Genomic DNA, 749 nt, shown 5'->3' with positions numbered 1-749 from the left:
CCTAACCACTGGGCCAAGTCCGCTTCCCTCACTTCTGACCATTATAATTTTCTATTGAAGATGTTCGTGGTCATAAGGCCAAGAGTGGATGGGGCCAGGCAGGTAACCCCAATGAGATGAAAAGGCCTCTTTTAAGAACTGGGAGAATAAGAGGTGGCCACGGGGCAGGGGTGAATTGGCTAATACATTCTGGCAAAAAAGAGCATACACTGCCAGCCCTGGCTGGTCACTGCTCTGTAGGGGTTGGGCTTACTGTTATTGGGTGGGAATTTGACTCCTTGATTTGTTTCCAAAGTATCAAAAATCTGGAATTTCAGGTTCAATATCCTAAATTTTTTAAGCTGGCTTTTTAAAAATTGTATAGGCCACAACACATTTATAGGGCATAAATGGTCCATGGCTACCACATTAGGGCCTCTGTTAGAGGAGCTAATCTTCAGGGGAAAAAGGAAATGAAGTTGAAAGCCAGGTGGGCCCCACTCCTCTGCAGCAGGTGTGGGGGCAGCTGTGCTCCTTGACAAGGAGAGGCCAAGTCTCAAACAACTGTAATTGGACATTGAGGACATTTGTTTGGAGACACAAAAGGTGGCATATGTATCCAATGTACGATGCCCATACAGCCACAGGTCTGGCAGCCATGAGGTTAGACCCTCACCTGGCCACAGAAAATTTACTTCCTCACCTCTCTGGACCTCCATTTCTTTATCAATGAAATGAGAGCTCATTTACCTGGTCTCTACATGCCCTTC

The sequence above is a fragment of the Dasypus novemcinctus genome, chromosome 3, assembly GCF_030445035.2.
Source record: "Dasypus novemcinctus isolate mDasNov1 chromosome 3, mDasNov1.1.hap2, whole genome shotgun sequence".
Lineage (NCBI taxonomy): Eukaryota > Metazoa > Chordata > Mammalia > Cingulata > Dasypodidae > Dasypus > Dasypus novemcinctus.
Note: the sequence above shows the minus strand (reverse complement) of the source record.